This window comes from Arachis hypogaea, chromosome 16 (assembly GCF_003086295.3).
Source record: "Arachis hypogaea cultivar Tifrunner chromosome 16, arahy.Tifrunner.gnm2.J5K5, whole genome shotgun sequence".
NCBI lineage: Eukaryota > Viridiplantae > Streptophyta > Magnoliopsida > Fabales > Fabaceae > Arachis > Arachis hypogaea.
This window is the reverse complement of record NC_092051.1, coordinates 144,098,628-144,106,423: the sequence shown is the minus strand read 5'-3', so window position 1 is coordinate 144,106,423 and position 7,796 is coordinate 144,098,628. Positions and strand designations below refer to the sequence as shown.

Sequence of the window (7,796 nt, the reverse complement as noted above, 5' to 3'; positions counted from 1 at the left end):
TATCTTTTCGGCCTAAACCATTACACGAACCAAACTTTTCGGTCCAACCTCATCCAAAAGTTGTCCTATCTTTTTTTTCCTTAACAATAAACCGAAGCCCATCAGTAACGCCACAAACGGCTACATTTACAAAAAAGTCCAACCCAAACATCTAATCATCATTAACCATTGCTTAAGCCTAATACAATAATCCATCTAGTGTCAACATCATCCTGTCACTGCTGCACTGCTGCACATGAATAAGTTTTTATCTGCGCGTGTTACACCCAACACCACACGCGTCCTTCTCTCCATCATATCATGACAACGCATTTCAGTAGCTGCTGAAATTTTAGACACTCAGCACCATAAAATTATCGTTATCATTATCATCATCATCATCTACCATTTTTCAATCTCTTTTTCTTCTTCAGTTCTTTTTACTCGTGATCTAACTTGAAAGTGGAGATTATAGAGTTTCAAGGCAGTTGATGTCATTGTACCTGATGGTTCCAACCTTCAGGGGAGTCGTCGCGGTGGAAGGAACAGCAGCTTTGGTGGTAGGGGTTACGAAGGTGGATGCGGTGGCGACTGCGGCTATGGTGGTGGAGGAGTCTAAGGCAGCATGGATCCCAGTGGTTGCGATGGAGTTCGTCGTGGTCGTGGATAAGGTGGAGGATGTGATGACGGTCGTGCATGCTACAGCTGTGCTGGAATGGGTCAAGGATTGCAACCAGGAGCGGATGCAGAGGCAGGTTTGGCGGCGTTTGTGCCGGTGGAAGCTGCTACAACTATAGGCATTTTTGGGCATTTTACAACAGACTGCCCAACAAGCTTTATGAGAAAATGAAAGTATAAGATTTTGATATCCCTGCTCATACTACTCTGTTTTCTTTTAATATTATTTTTGTTTATTTAAATTGTGTCTTCATCGCAGGTAGCAGCACTAGATCACTCTCAAGAGACGCGCTCCCACCTAGGGGTATTTCTTTTTTCTTTTTCCAATGACAGATTCGTAATGGTTGCGATGATGAGTTGTGTGTGTTCCTTACTATTTGCTCTGATGTAAATGTCTGTAGTCTGTACTGTTGTTGTTGTTGTTGTTGTTGTTGTTGTTGTTGTTGTTGTTGTTGTGCAGATGTGTCTTTCTCCGTTGATGCAGAAAATCCAGAACCTTAATATTTTTGCCAGGATTCTAATTGCCCTTCGCCAAAAGGTCTTAACTCTTAACCTGTTTTCTTCTTATCTTCAATTTTGCATCCAATAAGAGCAAGTTAGATTTCTAAGTAATGCAACATGAATTGTTTGCTTTTCTTTTGGTTTTTGATGTCCTGACTTCTGTAATTTCAGAATAATTTAGGAACTAAGGCAAAAGAAGATCTTTCTGCAGCTACTGTGGAGGTTTGTATCCACTCTATTGTGTTTTTATTAATTTTTTATTCAATTCTTTAAACTATATCTTCTATATCCATGACTCTTCAAGGTAGTGAGTTTCAATTCTCAATTTTTGGGTCTTTCCTCTGCTACATGATTCTGTTCTTCTTTCTGTGCTTAATATTGCGTGCATCTTGGTTTGAATTAATATTGCATTATAGCTAATATATTATATTCTTCTTCTCTCTGCATAAACAATTTTTTACTGTCGAAAAAACTTTTTGAAAATTAATGAAAATTAGACTTGAGAAAAATTTAGCATAAATACATTATGATTTAATCAACTAGCAGTGTTTGACACGATATAAACTAAACTATATCTACTGTTGTTTTCATTCAAGGTGAATCTGATCAGAATAAATTGAAAAGAGTTAAGTTTACCTACTGACAGTAAGTAGCAACTATATGCCTGGTTCATCCTGCACCACCCGCTCTGCCTTTTTACTTTGGGCTTTGGCATCGTTAGGTAATGCCCTATTTGTTGTATTGCTGTTGGATTCCTTTATAGTGTTTGTTGCATGGCTCTCATATAAGGATAGATCTCGAATGTTATTAGTGGTTTCAACATAGGAAGTTGTTAGGGTGTCAGCATTTGCTCTATGTCCTTATGGAGGTCCTTGCAGCATTTTCTTCAACTGTAACACAATTTAGCATCCACAGCTTTAGAAATAATTAACCAATGACTAAAGCACAACATAATTTTAGCTTCATAGTGATCACCAAGTCCTGCTGCTGTTGATCATTACAAGTCAAGAGGAATATAACCATGCATTAATGATTAAATTCTTAAACCTTGAAACTTGAAAGTCTCTCTCTCTCTCTCTCTCTCTCTCTATATATATATATATATATATATATATATATATATATATATAATTAGAAATGGTCATTTGTGCTGTTTTATTGCTTCCCCAACCTTCATTTTCGTTTTATCCAATCAAGAGAAAAGTTAATAAGGGAGAGTGATGTGCACGAAAAGTTTTTACACACTACAAAATTCAGTTATATAGTCTCAGCCAGTTATAAATGAATTTATCAAGAAGAAAGACTTCACTGAAAATAAATTTTATAGATGAAACATGTTATATTCTATTTCTATCGAAGATTCATTATCAATCTTTCACTCCACAGCTTAAAGTATCATAGTTTAGCTAAGCAGATACCACATACAACCAATTCCCAACCTTTTTAGACGAATTTTAAAATTCTCTTTGATAGCTCCCCTGATGTTCAATTCTTCACCTTAGATCCTGTATATCTCTAATTCTCTATTTATTCTCATGTTAAACTCGGCTTTCCAATTTTCATTAAGCGTATTTTCTTTAATTAAGATCTGTTTCATATGCCATAATTTGATGTTACCTTATATCTAAATTTTAATTGTTCTTCATTCGTTGAGGATGCTGGAATTTTAATAGTGATATTTCTATTCAGAAACTTCATTTCCTCTCTAAGAGGATTCTTTTTAGGTTTTGATGTAATTTAAAATCTATTGGACACTGGACTGGTAAGTGTTTTTAGTTGTTAGCTATTAATAATTAATTTGGTGTTGTAAAGTAACATGATAAGGATATTTATAAAAACTAGTTTCAATTTGGTTTATATCATGTTAAGTTTGTCTTCTCAAGTTTCAACCTATCCATTCTAGTTGTTAGATTTAGGCACTTCTAATTATTGTAAGGCTTTACATGTAAGTGTATCATAGTTTGCATACTTGCAAGACTATTCCACTAATGAGTATTCATTTGTTTTCAGTATTATATAATTTGGTAGTTATTTATTAAATAGTAAAATACTCCACATCTGATCAAACTATCTTTTTTATTGGTGCTTTTCTTAAAACTACATTATTCTGATTTTATTTCTACATTGTTATTGACTAAACTCATGCAATTTAAAAGTTATTTGCTCTTTACATATAGCATGTGGCGAGTCATTTTTTTATAACTATATAAGAATAGTGCTTTTTAATTTTGTTGTCTTATTTATGTAGTTATTAGTACAAGTTAAACACGCAAATTATGTGTGCACAAGAAAAAGAAAGAGAAATAAATACATAAGCCCGCACAATTTTACATATCTAATATAATTCTTAACTATGCTTATCATAAAACACAAATATTTGCTCATTGTTTTTTGAGGAAAAGATCCAAGAAAATGCATAGGTGCAATGTAGTTGTTGTTGGCCACATATGTTCAAGATATCCAATGTTCAATACTATTATATTTAATGTGCACAATGAGAGTAATTTACCCTTTACTCTCTGAAGAGTAGTTTTTTCTTTTTGTTTTGAAAAAGAAAATCCTTTTCAGGTGTGAAGTCTCAATAGGCTTGAATTCTTCTACCTTTTTAATTGTTGGTTTAAATTCTTCTTCAGTAGGACCCATTTTCTCTATTACATTCTAATTTCTAAATACCATGAAATAGGTGCTAATTCTCATGATCTAAAGGTATTTAATTGTTTCAAAATATTTTGCAAGAGAATTAGTTAGTTTGAATTCGTTGTAGTTTACTTACTGCATCCATTGCTTTCATTTTTTTTTTTAAATTTGTGATTGTGTTGGTTCTCTCGGTTGGTCAAATAAAAAAGTTTTAATATTTTTCTTTTAATATATATTGAGCATGAAATTGAAGCTGTGGTGAAAGTGAATAGTACTGCGAGTGTGAATAGAGGCATGATTAAAGGGAGAACTACTCACGGAGAAAAGAGAAAAGGGCAAGAATAGGTACTCTTATTTATCTAAGTGCTCTGGAATCTGGATGCTTATGGTTTTTGTCTGTAATTCTTGAGTATAACAAATTGTGCAAATTGTGATTTTTCCTTCCTTTTAAATTTGTTGCAGTCATTATCTTTATGTTACAATCTTGATATTCTTTATATAAAAGTGGCTGTTAATCCATTTTTACCGAACTCTAAATAAAGTTTACAAATTTCAATCACTTTGTGTTCTACATCTGTCCTTAATGCTCCATGTTCACCAAAGCCACCCTCTTCCTTAGCAATTTGTAACGAGATTAACATCTAACTAAGGTGCTTGAAGTGACAAAGTTGTTGATCCATGAAAGTTGCTATACAAATTAGTGAAATTACTACTTATTGTCAAACATAAAAATCAAAGATGTGCTATTGATGCCAATTTTCTGGATTAATAATATCTATAGAGAACAAGGTTCTAACTTTTTTCTTTTGCTCCTTTCAGGAAGTTATTGCAGAATCTTTTTCTTTCTCTTATTGCGGATGTTCTGGTTTGGTCCTGTACCGGGTTCTTGGTTGTCTCGGTTGCTCCTTTCTTCAAGCTTGGCGAGGGAGAGGGGATCAATTGTTTTGATATGTTTTCAATTACCTTCGCCGCGTGCCACGGAATGGAAGGGGGCTCATTTGCCGTCCCGGGGCGCTAAGGGGTTGAAGTTTTTGAAACAGACGGTAATGTTTTGCTGATATCTTGAATCAAGCTTTTGACTGAGACCCACGATTTCTTTCTTATTCTGAGTCGAACACTTTCCTGCAGGTATGAATTTCATTGTTTTTGCTCTGTTCGATTTTATAGTAAATGTCATGCTGATGTGATTAACAAGTGTCTAACGCTCAACTCTTCCTTCCATATTTAGTTGCTTCCACAAATTAAACTCTGAGGATTGTAAGTAAATCTAGTAAGTCTGTCAGTCTTAACCTTTCCCTAGTCTCTAATTCTGTCATTACCTACTTGTGCTGCTTACATCACGTATAATTCAATAGTTAAAATGTTATTGATGGACCTTTCTAGATTTGTATATAGTAGTAGGGAGTGAACTTGATTTGGTTTGTTATAATATTCCATCATGTTAAAACCCTTTGGGCTTGAAGCTATTCATTTCAGAGTGCTTAATTTTGATATAAGATTGTGCCACAAGGATTGACCTGTTGCTTTGTCGACAGCCTAATGTCATGTAATGGCTCTACTTTGTTTTAAATATTAAGTCCGCAATGCAAGTCAAGATTTGTTCAAGGCGATTTTTTTTCTCTGCCTTATGTAACTTTAGATTTCTATACTTAAGTCTCAGGCTTTATGAATTCTTGCTGCATGTTTTGTTATTTAGAGGCAAAAATCTGTGATAGTGACACTTTTCTATACTTAATCCCGTTCTTGTTTGCTGTGAATTTACTTACATACCTATCAAAAGTAATTTGATGCTAAATCTACTGCTTACGAATTGCAGGAAACAAAGTAAGATAATATCGCCTTTGGAGTGAATATTTGGTTACCTTTGTAGAGTTCTGAATCATTTTATGAATGGTTCTCATGTACCAGAAAAAACACAAATAGTTGAATCAACTTCAAGGAAAAAATGTTTCATGGTTATAGGGATCAATATAGCTTTTAGTAGCAGAAAGCGAAGAGATTATTTTCGTGCTAACAAGATTAATGCTAGTCGTATTAATCAAGATTGCAAGAGCTTTTTCTAATGGCTGAATTAACCACGGAAACGGAAGACCCCTTCTACTAACTTTTCAGTGTCTTTGATCTTCCAAACATCGCAGTGATAGTAGGTAGTTATAGAGTGTTATGACAATGGCGCAAACTGATGAGTAAGACAAAAATGGGAGTATGAAAAACATGAAGGTACCCTTTTATGGATTTGGCAAGATTGTTAGAACGACAATGAAATTAGAAAAGAGTGTATGTGATAGGAAAGAGTGTATGCCTTGCATTGTATTATTGTTGTATTCATCGTCTATCTTTTCTTTTTTAATTTTTTTTTTTGAAGACAATAATAAATAAAATAGAGGTTGTAGAAGGAAATACTTGATTAATCCCGAAACTGTAGGCTCCTACAAATCTACAGCGTATGTAAATTCCTGTATTGATCGGCAATTTTCTGGAAGATCGAGTGAAAACTACCTATGATTAGCCAACTAAGCATATTTAGTTTAACATCGAAGAAGTGGCGTTTATTTTTAATTTTTTATCCAAATTCAACATTTTTTTTATTTGCCCTATCAAATATATATAATTTGTCGTGATCCCCTATATGAGACAACAATTTCGGGGTGGTGCATTTTTATTACATTCTTTTACCATTTGGCTTCTTGTAATATATGAATTCGATGCTTAGGATAGGGTAGCCACCTGCAACACTAAAAGACTTTATTAGATATAATCACTTGGCAAAGATGAGTTTATAGTTAGAAGCAAGAGTTTAACTAAATGTATAAATTTAATTGAGTTGTTACACTCATTTGGTTCGATATGCCACATGCATGAATCACAGCTGAATCAATCATATATTATGCTCTCCAACAACATACTCTACCAACAAGGTACAAGATAAAGTGCAATATTTAGAACTCGGTTAAGTAACATGTAAAGTCCTCGGAACAATGCCTTTCTGGAAAAAGAAATGCCAATAAAGCTACAAGGCTACAAGAAATCTAATACAAAAACGAAGGTAGGGGCATATCTAATCTACACGATGCTAGAAAAGTATGATACCGTGATTTCTTATTGCCAAGTACCATGAGCTCCCTTGTTGCGCTTCTTCAGTGACTCGCAGAAAAAGGGAAAAAGCACCTTTCATTTCATCTGGAAGAGGGAACTGAAGGGGGAGTACGAGGGGCGGGCGTGTATTGTGTTGCAAACTTGTTTTCCGGGAGATTGGAATCGCAAGTGCTGGTTGCTGCTTGTTTAGCCCTTCCATAATAAAGGAGAGGCGCACCTGGAGAAAAGTAGAATATGAGTCCTAAAAAGAGAGAGCTCTCTTTCATTAAGGAATCAAGGAGCGAAACTTCTGAATTTTTTTAAATTGGAACATCTAAAGCTCATCTTTCCAGTGAAAAATAGCATTCTTAGAGCAATTGTTACCAAAATCCATTAAATAATACAATTCCAATTAGTCGAATAATGTGGGACTCAACTAACAGTAAATCCAAATAAAGGGAGAAAAAAATGATACCTGAAAAGCCTAGTGCAAGGCCAGTACAACATCCAGCTACTCCAGCATTAATAATTGCAGATATGAAGTTTAAAGTAGTCAGAAGCAGAAGATTAGCAAAGCAAGAGTGGCATTTACAGCTGAAAAAGTTCCCCCTCATACCATCATCCTTTCCTCCAAGTCTTTTCAAGATGCAAACAACCAAACTATGAACTCCAGACAAAACAGCAAATGTCTAACAACACAATAGAAAATAATGTACATTTATCAGCCAAATTGAACAATTAAGTAAACACAAGACACAAATACCAAATCATTAGTTTATTCTATGATAAGTTATTTAAGTTATCTCCAACCATGGTGTCAATTCCAAACTCCGAATTCACAATAAGTTCTTGTGCTACCCCGCTCCCATCCGCGCTGCTGCTCGCTGTGACTGGCCCAATTTTTCATGTATTGCTGTAATTGTTCC

General features: G+C 34.5%; 1 long non-coding RNA gene across 6 annotated transcripts; it reads left to right on the top strand.

Moving 5' to 3' along the window:
* The first annotated feature begins 217 nt into the window (after nucleotides 1-217).
* LOC112697461 (uncharacterized) lies at nucleotides 218-6,195 on the top strand. Of its 6 annotated transcripts, none has more exons than XR_011874628.1 (8): nucleotides 236-831; nucleotides 917-1,195; nucleotides 1,330-1,380; nucleotides 1,755-1,879; nucleotides 4,049-4,140; nucleotides 4,615-4,838; nucleotides 4,924-5,052; nucleotides 5,612-6,195. It is a non-coding gene; the product is annotated as an uncharacterized lncRNA (long non-coding RNA). The 6 variants fall into 6 exon arrangements; XR_011874627.1 differs by having other exon boundaries at nucleotides 4,924-5,065; XR_011874630.1 differs by having other exon boundaries at nucleotides 4,036-4,140.
* The last annotated feature ends 1,601 nt before the right edge of the window (nucleotides 6,196-7,796 follow it).